Here is an 11,613-nt window from a genome sequence, read left to right on the forward strand (position 1 = left end):
TACGCCAGGCCTCATTTCCATCGGGTGTTCCATCCAAGCCGGTTGGCTCCCACGCATTCCATTGCCTCCCGATGAACACGACGCATTCTGTTGCCTCCCCATGAACACGACGATGACGCTGTTTCTCCGTTCCGACCCAGCCATGTACACGAGCCCTGGCCGTACGTACGCGCGAGTAGGCGTTCGAGACCCCGCCCGTATGTACGTAGTTGGCCGTATTTACTTTCTTGCACCCTGGCCGCTGTACGTACGTGTACATGCTACGTGCACACCTCTACTACGACACGTGCGCGCCTCTACATCGACCAGTATGTACGTACACATTCGTGACCAGAATGACAACGCTACGTATGCTTCGACCAGGTGGGTCCCGACTGTCAAGCACTTCCTTGCGTGCGAAGATGTAGCTGGTGGGTCCCAGTAGTCAGGGGGTGAATCGTTTTTTTGCCCGGACGCACTTCCTTGCGTGCGAAGATGTAGCTGGTGGGTCCCACCAGTCAGGGGAAACGGTTTTTTCATGAAATACGGTGGCCCGTCTGGTGGGTCCCCGCTCTCAGGTGGAGGAATATTTATTTTGCGCGTAATAAGGAGGCACTTCCTTGCTACGGCCGTGGACCCAGCTGTCAGCCTCTCCACGTACAGTACTCTTCCAATGGAAGTCGGTCGTTGACCACATTGACCACGCCGCGCCGAGAGCACCCAGGCGGTGGACGACGGCGAGGCCTAGGAAGGGGACGACGCGGAGCCAGGGAGGACACGATAGTGGAAGCCCACGCGGAGAGGAGTATGAGGGTTCACTGGTTCGGCTGCGGTGTGAAGCTGCCGTCGCCGCAGGGCCTGGCCAGCGGTGGGAATAGTAGGGGCGGTGAGGCCTCCGCGGCAGCTGATACGTCTCCAACGTATCTATAATTTTTTATTGTTCCATGCTATATTATATTCTGTTTTGGACATTAATGGGCTTTATTATACACTTTTATATCATTTTTGGGACTAACCTATAAACCGGAGGCCCAGCCCAGAATTGCTGTTTTTTGCCTATTTCAGAGTTTCGCAGAAAAAGAATATCAAACGCAGTCCAAACGGAATGAAACCTTCGGGAACTTGATTTTCGGAACGAACGTGATCCAGAGGACTTGGACCCTACGTCAAGACATCAACCAGGAAGGCACGAGGTAGGGGGCGCGCCTACCCCCCTGGGCGCGCCCTCCACCCTCGTGGGGCCCATGTTGCTCCACCGCCGTACTTCTTCCTCCTATATATACCTACGTACCCCCAAACTACCAGATACGGAGCCAAAAACCTAATTCCACCGCCGCAACCTTCTGTACTCGTGAGATCCCATCTTGGGGCCTTTTCCGGAGCTCCGTCAGAGGGGGCATCGATCACGGAGGGCTTCTACATCAACACCATAGCCTCTCCGATAATGTGTGAGTAGTTTACCTCAGACATTCAGGTCCATAGTTATTAGCTAGATGGCTTCTTCTCTCTTTTTGGATCTCAATACAATGTTCTCCCCCTCTCTTGTGGAGATCTATTCGATGTAATCTTCTTTTGCGGTGTGTTTGTTGAGACCGATGAATTGTGGGTTTATGATCAAGTTTATCTATGAACAATATTTGAATCTTCTCTGAATTCTTTTATGTATGATTGGTTATCTTTGCAAGTCTCTTCGAATTATCAGTTTGGGTTGGCCTACTAGATTGATCTTTCTTGCAACGGGAGAAGTGCTTAGCTTTGGGTTCAATCTTGCGGTGTCCTTTTCAAGTGACAGTAGGGGCAGCAAGGCACGTATTGTATTGTTGCCATCGAGGATAACAATATGGGGTTTATATCATATTGCATGAGTTTATCCCTCTACATCATGTCATCTTACTTAAAGGGTTACTCTGTTATTTTGAACTTAATATTCTAGATGCATGCTGGATAGCGGTCGATGTGTGGAGTAATAGTAGTAGATGCAGGCAGGAGTCGGTCAATTTGTCACGGACGTGATGCCTATAGACATGATCATACCTAGATATTCTCATAACTATGCTCAATTTTGTCAATTGCTCAACAGTAATTTGTTTACCCACCGTAATACTTATGCTCTCGAGAGAAGCCACTAGTGAAACCTATGGCCCCCGGGTCTATTTTCCATCATATTTAATTTCCCGTCAACAAGTTATTTCTAGCGCCGTTTATTTTGCTTTCTTTACTTTGCATCTTTATCATAAAATACCAAAAATATTATCTTATCATATCTATCAGATCTCACTTTCGTAAGTGACTGTGAAGGGATTGACAACCCCTTTATTGCGTTGCTTGCGAGGATTTTATTTGTTTGTGTAGGTGCGAGGGACTCGTGCGTGGCCTCATACTGGATTGATACCTTGGTTCTCAAAAACTGAGGGAAATACTTACGCTGCTTTACTGCATCACCCTTTCCTCTTCAAGGGAAAACCAACGCTGTGCTCAAGATGTAGCAAGAAGGATTTCTGGCGCCGTTGCCGGGGAGTCTACGCAAAAGTCAATATACCAAGTACCCATCACAAACCCTTATCTCCCGCATTACATTATTTGCCATTTGCCTCTCATTTTCCTCTCCCCCACTTCACCCTTGCCGTTTTATTCGCCCTCTCTCTTTTCCGTTCGCCTCTTTTTCGCTTGCTTGTCGTTATGGCTAGTTCCCTATCTTCTCCGTTGTCTCCCGAGAATGAAGTTCTTACTTTTAAGCAAAGGGAGGGAGAAAAAATACGCTTGGTATAGAATTTGCAATGCTCAAAATAGATCTACCAGGAAGCAATCTACTTTCATTCTTCTCCGCAATTTTTATATAGGCGCTACTCCTTGGTACAGATATATCCTTGATACCATTACCGGATGGAATTTCTTGGGTAGCCATACTTTTGATTCTTATAATGCTATGATAGATTTGTTTGGCTCACCACCTCTTTTGGTTAATGGAACTATGTTAACTTTGGAGCATGTAATGCAAAGACTTGAAATTATTGAAAATAAAGTTGCTACCGTAGAGTTAATTGAAAATTTGAATAAAAAGATCCACAATCAAATTACCAAATATGGATCTAAAGTAGGAGTCACTTTGAAAAATATTAAGGAGAAGGAACCCATAGTTAATGAAAGAATAAATCAGGATTCCACTAGAATCGATAAACTTGAGGGTATCATTACCAACTTGGGAACTGCTTTTTCTTTCGTAAAGAATACTCCAAGTCCTCCAACTAAAATTTCCAAGCTTATGTATGTTCCTAAAAATAAGGGTGAACCCTCTAGCAAGGAAACTGCGGATCTCAAATCTATAAGTATTCATCCCAATCTTTTCGCTATCATTAAGGAACCATTTGCTACAAATGAATTTTTCGATTTTGTGCCTAAAGGTTTGATAATTAATAAAAAGAAAGAAACTCCAAAGGGTGATAGATGCCTCATTAAAGAATTGCCTAACAAAGATGGCGACACCTAGATCTATCCTTGCTTTTATGCCTAGCTAGGGGCGTTAAACGATAGCGCTTGTTGGGAGGCAACCCAATTTTATTTTTAGTTTTTTGCTTTTTTGTGCTTCTATTTAGGAATAAATATTTGATCTAGCCTCTGGTTAGATGTGTTTTTATGTTTTAATTAGTGTTTTTGCCAAGTTTAACCTATTGGATCTTCTTGGATGATAGTTATTTGATCTTGCTGAAAATTACAGAAACTTTCTGTTCACGAAAATAATTGTTAAAAATCACCAGAACGTGATAAAATATTGATTCCAATTGCTTCTGATCAATACACAAATTGTCCAGGTTTTCCTGTTTTGGCTGAGGTTTTTGAGTTCCAGAAGTTTGCGTTAGTTACAGATTACTACAGACTGTTCTGTTTTTGACAGATTCTGTTTTTCGTGTGTAGTTTGCTTATTGTAATGAATCTATGGCTAGTAAAAAAGTTTATAAACCATGGAGAAGTTGGAATACAGTAGTTTTAACACCAATATAAATAAATAATGAGTTCATTACAGTACCTTGAAGTGGTGTTTTGTTTTCTTTCGCTAACGGAGCTCACGAGATTTTCTGCTGAGTTTTGTGTTGTGAAGTTTTCAAGTTTTGGGTAAAAGATTTGATGGATTATGGAACAAGGAGTGGCAAGAGCCTAAGCTTGGGGATTACCATGGCACCCCAAGATAATCTAAGGACACCTAAAAGCCAAAGCTTGGGGATGCCCTGGAAGGCATCCCCTCTTTCGTCTACTTCCATCGGTAACTTTACTTGGAGCTATATTTTTATTCACCACATGATATGTGTTTTGCTTGGAGCGTCTTGTATTATTTGAGTATTTGTTTGTTAGTTTGCCACAATCATCCTTGCTGTACACACCTTTTGAGAGAGACACACATGATTCGGAAATTGTTAGAATACTCTATGTGCTTCACTTATATCTTCTGAGTTATATAGTTTTTGCTCTAGTGCTTCACTTATATCTTTTAGAGCACGGTGGTGGTTTTGTTTTATATAAAATATTGTTCTCTCATGCTTCACTTACATTATTTTGAGAGTCCTACAAAACAGCATGGTAATTTGCTTTAATTATGATAGGTATTCAAGATTAGTAAAAAAGTTCTTATGAGTGTGTTGAATACTATGAGAAGTTAGATGCTTCATAATTGTTTGAGAAGTTAGATGCTAGTTGAGTAGCTGTGTATTTGAGAAATACTTGTGTTAAAGTTTGTGATTCCCGTAGCATGCACGTATGGTGAACAGTTATGTGATGAAGTCGGAGCATGATTTATTTATCGATTGTCTTCCTTATGAGTGGCTGTCGGGGACGAGCGATGGTCTTTTCCTACCAATCTATCCCCCTAGGAGCATGCGCGTAATACTTTTCTTTGATAACTTGTAGATTTTTGCAATAACTATACGAGTTCTTTATGACTAATGTTGAGTTCATGGATTATACGCACTTTTCTTCCTTCCACCATTGCTAACCTCTCTAATACTGCGCACTTTTCGCCGGTATCATACACCCACCATATACCTTCCTCAAAACAGCCACCATACCTACCTACCATGGCATTTCCATAGCCACTCCGAGATATATTGCCATGCAACTTACCACCGTTCCGTTTACTATGACACGCTCCATCATTGTCATATTGCCTCGCATGATCATGTAGTTGACATCGTATTTGTGGCAAAGCCACCGTTCATAATTCTTTCATACATGTCACACTTGATTCATTGCATATCCCGGTACACCGCCGGAGGCATTCACATAGAGTCATATTTTGTTCTAAGTATTGAGTTGTAATTGTTGAGTTGTAAGTAAATAAAAGTGTGATGATCATCATTTTTTAGAGCATTGTCCCAAGTGAGGAAAGGATGATGGAGACTATGATTCCCCCACAAGTCGGGATGAGACTCCGGGCTAAATAAGAAAAGGCCATAAAAAAGAAAAGGCCCAAAAAAATATGAGAGAAAAAGAGAGAAGGGACAATGTTACTATCCTATGATATCACTTTCATATACCAGTGGGAAATTTTCATTATAGAACTTGGCTTGTATATTCCAATGATGGGCTTCCTCAAAATGCCCTAGGTCTTCGTGAGCAAGCGAGTTGGATGCACACCCACTTAGTTCCTTTTGTTGAGCTTTCATATACTTATAGCTCTAGTGCATCCGTTGCATGGCAATCCCTACTCACTCACATTGATATCTATTAATGGGCATCTCCATAGCCCGTTGATACGCCTAGTTGATGTGAGACAATCTTCTCCTTTTTTGTCTTCTCCACAACCACCATTCTATTCCACATATATTGCTATGTCCATGGCTCACGCTCATGTATTGCGTGAAGATTGAAAAAGTTTGAGAACATCAAAAGTACGAAACTTGGCTTGTCATCGGGGTTGTGCATGATTTAAATACTTTGTGTGGTGAAGATAGAGCATAGCCAGACTATATGATTTTGTAGGGATAACTTTCTTTGGCCATGTTATTTTGAGAAGACATAATTGCTTAGTTAGTATGCTTGAAGTATGATTATTTTTATGTCAATATTAAACTTTTGTCTTGAATCTTTCGGAACTGAATATCCATACCACAATTAAGATAATTACATTAAAATTATGCCAAGTAGCATTCCACATCAAAAATTCTGTTTTTATCATTTACCTACTCGAGGACGAGCAGGAATTAAGCTTGGGGATGCTTGATACGTCTCCAACGTATGTATAATTTTTTATTGTTCCATGCTATATTATATTCTGTTTTGGACATTAATGGGCTTTATTATACACTTTTATATTATTTTTGGGACTAACCTATTAACCGGAGGCCCAGCCCAGAACTGCAATTTTTTGCCTATTTCAGAGTTCCGCAGAAAAAGAATATCAAACGGAGTCCAAACGGAATGAAACCTTCGGGAACATGATTTTTGGAACGAACGTGATCCAGAGGACTTGGAACCTACGTCAAGACATCAACCAGGAAGGCACGAGGTAGGGGGGCGCGCCTACCCCCCTGGGCGCGCCCTCCACCCTTGTGGGGCCCATGTTGCTCCACCGACGTACTTCTTCCTCCTATATATACCTACGTAGCCCCAAACTACCAGATATGGATCCAAAAACCTAATTCCACCGCCGCAACCTTCTGTTCCCGTGAGATCCCATCTTGGGGCCTTTTCCGGAGCTCCGCCGGAGGGGGCATCGATCACGGAGGGCTTCTACATCAACACCATAGCCTCTCCGATGATGTGTGAGTAGTTTACCTCAGACCTTCGGGTCCATAGTTATTAGCTAGATGGCTTCTTGTCTCTTTTTGGATCTCAATACAATGTTCTCCCCCTCCCTTGTGGAGATCTATTCGATGTAATCTTCTTTTGCGGTATGTTTGTTGAGACCAATGAATTGTGGGTTTATGATCAAGTTTATCTATGAACAATATTTGAATCTTCTCTGAATTCTTTTATGTATGATTGGTTATCTTTGCAAGTCTCTTCGAATTATCAGTTTGGTTTGGCCTACTAGATTGATCTTTCTTGCAATGGGAGAAGTGCTTAGCTTTGGGTTCAATCTTGCGGTGTCCTTTCCCAGTGACAGTAGGGGCAGCAAGGCACATATTGTATTGTTACCATCGAGGATAACAAGATGGGGTTTATATCATATTGCATGAGTTTATCCCTCTACATCATGTCATCTTACTTAAAGCGTTACTCTGTTCTTTTGAACTTAATACTCTAGATGCATGCTGGATAGCGGTCGATGTGTGGAGTAATAGTAGTAGATGCAGGCAGGAGTCGGTCTATTTGTCGCGGTTTATTTTGCTTTCTTTACTTTGCATCTTTATCATAAAAATACCAAAAATATTATCTTATCATATCTATCATATCTCACTTTCTTAAGTGACCGTGAAGGGATTGACAACCCCTTTATTGCGTTGGTTGCGAGGATTTTATTTGTTTGTGTACGTGCGAGGGACTCGTGCGTGGCCTCCTACTGGATTGATACCTTGGTTCTCAAAAACTGAGGCAAATACTTACGCTGCTTTACTGCATCACCCTTTCCTCTTGAAGGGAAAACCAACGCAGTGCTCAACAGGTAGCAGCAGCACCGCCGGCCACGGGAGGCAGGAGCATGCGGCACGACTGGCGCTGCTTTGGGCGGCTGGAGCAAGAAGACCAGAGGTTGAAGAAGCACAACGGCCGTTGGATGGACATCGTACGGTCACTGGAGCTAGAATCGTTCATATTGACTAAGTTGACAAAGCACTCCTCCCCGTCAACTTAGTAGGCCCACAAGTCAGCCACCCACCAAGGTGGGTCCCAACTAGTAGGGGGAATATTCATTTTTTTGTGCATAATAAGGCGACACTTCCGGTGGGTCCGAGCTGACAGCGGGGGGAATGTTTTTTCGTGAAATACGGTGGCCCTTCCGGTGGGTCCCAGCAGTCAGGGGGGAAACATTTTTTCGCCAAATACGGTGGTCCGTCCGGTGGGTCCCTGCTGTGAGGTGGAGGAATAATTATCTTCCGCGTAATAAGGAGGCACTTTCTTGCGGCTGCCGTGGACCCAGCTGTCAGCCTCTCCACGTACAGTACTCTTCCGATGGAAGTCGTTCCTTGACCACGTTGACCACGCCGCGCCGAGATCACAAGGGCGGTGGACGATGGCGAGGCCTAGGAAGGGGACGATGCGGAGCCGGGGAAGATGCGGCAGTGGATGCCGACGCGTAGAGGAGTATGAGGGTTCACTGGTTCGCTGCGGTGCGAGGCTGCCGTCGTCGCAGAATAACAGGGGGTGTGGGTGAGTACATGGATGGCCTGGCCAGCGGTGGGAGTAGTAGGGGCGATGAGGCCTCCGCCGCATCGCAGCCGGCCACGGGAGGCAGGAGCACGAGGCACGACCGACGCTAGTTTGGGCGGCTGGAGCAAGAAGACTAGAGGTTGAAGAAGCACTACGGCCGTTGGATGGACATCGTACGGTCACTGGAGCTAGAATCGTGCATATTGACTAAGTTGACAAAGCCCTCCGTCCCCATCAACTTAGTAGGCCCACAAGTCAGCCTGCCACTATATTGGGTCCCAGCTAGCAGGGGGAGTATTCATTTTTTTCTGCGTAATAAGGACGCACTCCCTTGCGTGCGAAGATATAGCTGGTGGGTCTGAGCTGTCAGCGGCGGTAACATTTTTTTCACGAAATACAGAGGCCCTTTAGGTGGGTCCTAGATGTCAGGTGGAGGAATCATTATTTTGCGCGTAATATGGAGGCATTTCCTTGCGTGCGGCCGTGGACCCAGCTGTCAGCCTCTCCACGTACAGTCCACTTCAGATGCATGTCGGTCATTGACCACGTTGACCAAACCGCGCCGAGAACACCAGGGCGGTGGACGACGGCGAGGCCTAGGAAGGGAACGACACGAAGGTAGGGAAGACTCGGCCGTTGTTTCCCACGCAGAGGGGAGTACGACTGTACGAGGGTTTACTGGTTCGTCTGCCGTCGCCGGAGAATAACAGCAGGTGTGGGTGAGTAGAGGGGTGGCTAGGCCAGCGATGGGAGTACGGTGGGGCGGTGAGGCCTGCGTGGCAGCACAGCCGGCCGCGGGGAGAAGGGAGCAGGCAGTCCCGCCGGCGCTTGTTTGAGCGGTTGGAGCAGGAAGAGCAGAGATTGAAGAAGCACGACGGCCGTTGGATGGACATCCAACAGTCACTGCTTGTGCGTCAACCTTTTTTTAGGAAAGCCTCAAATATGTGGAAAACAGCATACAACCCATCTGCCATTATTTCTAATAATTTACAGCCCATTTGCTAATTCTTAAGGTTTTTTTGGAGCCCATATTCTTTTTGTTAGCATTACATCCCATATTGTGGCCAAGGTTATAAAGTTATACGCAATGTTGCATATTTTGGTGCGGTCCGAACTGTTTTTAATCCCAAAATTTCGAGTCACATTCAAACTGATTTTAAAAATAAGTGTATATCAATATAAAATCCAACAAATTGTCCACGCATAAAAATTAATGCAATTTAAAATCTTGAAATGAAAAAAAGAAATTTGAAAGTTATTGTCGGTTTGATGTGTTTTAAAAATGTACAACCCATTTCTCATTACTGATAGGCCATTTTCTCGTCCAGCCGAATGAAGCTCTCCTCGTCTTGAAAGATTTGCAGCCCAACATGCCTGACAAAGCAACTTACTTGGCAAATCACAAAAAAACTGGGCTAGCCATTTTCAGAAAGAGAAAAAACTACTGGGCTGGTCTGTGGTAAACATAAAAGAGATGGTTGTCTAGACAGGCCAGAGTGCCCCGCACAGCCCAGTTGACACCCTGCTTCCATCTCAAAAACAAATTAGATAAATGCCACAACAAATATGGCGATTCAAAAAAATGCCACTACAATTTCCAAACTTTGAAAAATGCCACTGCAATTTTTGCAAACTTTGGAAAACGCCACTGCAATTTGCAAACTTTGAAAAATGCCACTCCAGACTTCGAAAAATGGCACTGGAAATGGCATGAAATGGCATTTTTCAAAGTTTGGAAATTGCAGTGGCATTTCTTAGAAACACCAGATTTGGAGTGGCATTTATCAAATTAACCCAAAACAAAAAATAACTGGGCGAGCTGCTGGGTCCCTGGTGTCAGCCGCTCGTTGTGCAACTTTCTCGTTTATTGACTACGTTGACAATGGCATGGGACCCAGATGTCAGAAATCCATTAGGAGGAGCCATTTTTTATTGGATTGAAATAAGGAGGCACTTGCTTGCGTACTGCCATGACCTTGGCGGGTCCCTGCTATCATCCTCTCCACGTACAATCATCTCCTGATTGTGTACGCGTCAACTTGGTAGGCCCACAAGTCAGCCTCTAAACCCGTGGAGGACAAATACAACCCATTTAAAAAAATAACAGCCCATTCCATACTTTCAAACGGAAAGTTCAACATTCGGAGCAAAAGTAACAGGTCTGATCTGCATATAGAGTACGGAACTTCCACGTTGACAACCATCATAGCCAAGTTAACTATCTACTTCCACTAATACTCTAGTAGCGTACACGTACTAACTTACTTTTAGCTAACTAGACGATGTCGGCTGCCATCTGCGGTACATGCTAAACATCGGCACCGGCGTCCTCTGCCTCGCCTCGGACTTGCCAGAGGTGCGATAGGGCGCGTTGTTCACGCGCGTTGGCCCTTTCCATGCCGACGTGGTCCACCAAAGCTTCGGCTTCTAAGCGGGAAACCCACTTGACGAGCTGGTAGTAAAAATCGGCGTCGCGAATGCGTGCGTGCCCGACAGCCTCCAAGGCTATTTGCCGGGCGCCGGCCTCCATGTAGTCGGCCCAGGTGCGGGCGCTCTGCTCGCGACTCAGAGCATCGGTGCACTGCTGCTCCATGTCCCGCTGGCGATGCAAATCGGCGATACACTGCTCCTCCGCCAAGCGGTCGCACTCCAACAACTCCTGCTCCTCCGCCAGGCGGTCGCGCTCCAACAAGTCCTCGATCTCCGCATTGCGATATAAAGATCGATAGAATGCCTCCTCCCTCCGTCTGCCTTCCGGTGAAAAACCGAACACTAGTTCCGGCGGTGACCACCTCCGGCCTTGCCTATCGCAGACGGGCGGGGGCATGGCGGACGTGGCGAGAGCGAGGATAAGTGGCGAGCGACGTCGGGACCGGTGGGGGCTTATGAGGATAGGGCGAGTTGGGTCACGGTGCCACCATAGAAGGCCGGGAAACAGTACTTATAGGCGGAAGGTAGCGCGACGGTCATCAAAATTCAATGCATAATTAAGCAGGCATGGCTTAGTGCGCCAGCTTGCCGTGGAAAACTAGAGAAACTGAAATTCTGACTGTGCCGTCCCGTCCCATCCGTGCTGGGTCACACGCCGGCATGACGGTCAAACGAGTGCACTCGAATCATCTACCTCCTTGTCAATAATGATTCCACGGATTTCAAAGGCCCGCAACAATTAAAGCGCATCTTTTTTCACATCAGTTAGCTGCCTTAATTACGACTGGCTGCATGCAGGCACTCAAAATCGCTCACAGCCAGTACGCGGAGCAGCATGCAACGAGTCGCAGCCGAGGGCATTAGTTGATGAACTTTAGCTGGGAGATAAGGCATTCGCGAACGTTT

The sequence above is a fragment of the Aegilops tauschii genome, chromosome 3, assembly GCF_002575655.3.
Source record: "Aegilops tauschii subsp. strangulata cultivar AL8/78 chromosome 3, Aet v6.0, whole genome shotgun sequence".
Classification (NCBI taxonomy): Eukaryota; Viridiplantae; Streptophyta; class Magnoliopsida; order Poales; family Poaceae; genus Aegilops; species Aegilops tauschii.